The sequence below is a fragment of the Pollicipes pollicipes genome, unplaced genomic scaffold, assembly GCF_011947565.3.
Source record: "Pollicipes pollicipes isolate AB1234 unplaced genomic scaffold, Ppol_2.1 Scaffold_3447;HRSCAF=4054_pilon_pilon_pilon, whole genome shotgun sequence".
Taxonomy (NCBI): domain Eukaryota; kingdom Metazoa; phylum Arthropoda; class Thecostraca; order Pollicipedomorpha; family Pollicipedidae; genus Pollicipes; species Pollicipes pollicipes.
Genome location: NW_023596297.1, coordinates 43539907 through 43540803, shown reverse-complemented (window position 1 = coordinate 43540803; position 897 = coordinate 43539907).

Sequence of the window (897 nt, the reverse complement as noted above, 5' to 3'; positions counted from 1 at the left end):
ATTCATTTTTCCAGTACATGTCAAGAAACAAATTTGTTACATTAAGTGCTCCGTCGGGTCACGAAGCCATGCTGTGATCACTGAAGTTATGGAGCGCATATGACACTACTGCCTGGAAACTTTTTTGCTACACGCCTTCGCTATATCTTACTTCACGCCCTCACTCAGGGTCTGCGCGGTTAGCTCCTCCTCCGAATGTACCGGCTCGCCGCTCCTCCTCTGAATGTAGCGGCTCGCCGCTCCTCCTCTGAATGTAACGGCTCGCCGCTCCTCTGAATGTAGCGGCTCGCCGTTCCTCCCTGAATGTAGCGGTCTGCCGTTCCTCCTCTGAATGTAACGGCTCGCCGCTCCTCCTCTGAATGGAACGGCTCGCCGCTCCTCCTCTGAATGTAGCGGCTCGCCGTTCCTCCTCTGAATGTAACGGCTCGCCGCTCCTCCTCTGAATGTAGCGGTTCGCTGCGTCCTCCTCTGAATGTAGCGGCTCGCCGCTCTCCCTGAATGTAACGGCTCGCCGCTCCTCCTCTGAATGTAACGGCTCGCCGCTCCTCCTCTGAATGTAGCGGCTCGCCGTTTCCTCCTCTGAATGTAGCGGGCTCGCCGCTCCTCCTCTGAATGTAGCGGTTCGCCGCTCCTCCTCTGAATGTAGCGGTTCGCCGCTCCTCCTCTGAATGCAGCGGCTCGCCGCTCCTCCTCCGAATGTAACGGCTCGCCGCTCCTCCTCTGAATGTAACGGCTCGCCGCTCCTCCTCTGAATGTAGCGGTTCGCCGCTCCTCATCTGAAATGTAGCGGTTCGCCGCTCCTCCTCTGAATGTAGCGGCTCGCCGCTCCTCCTCTGAATGTAACGGTTCGCCGCTCCTCCTCTGAATGTAGGCGGTTCGCCGCTCCTCCTCTGAATG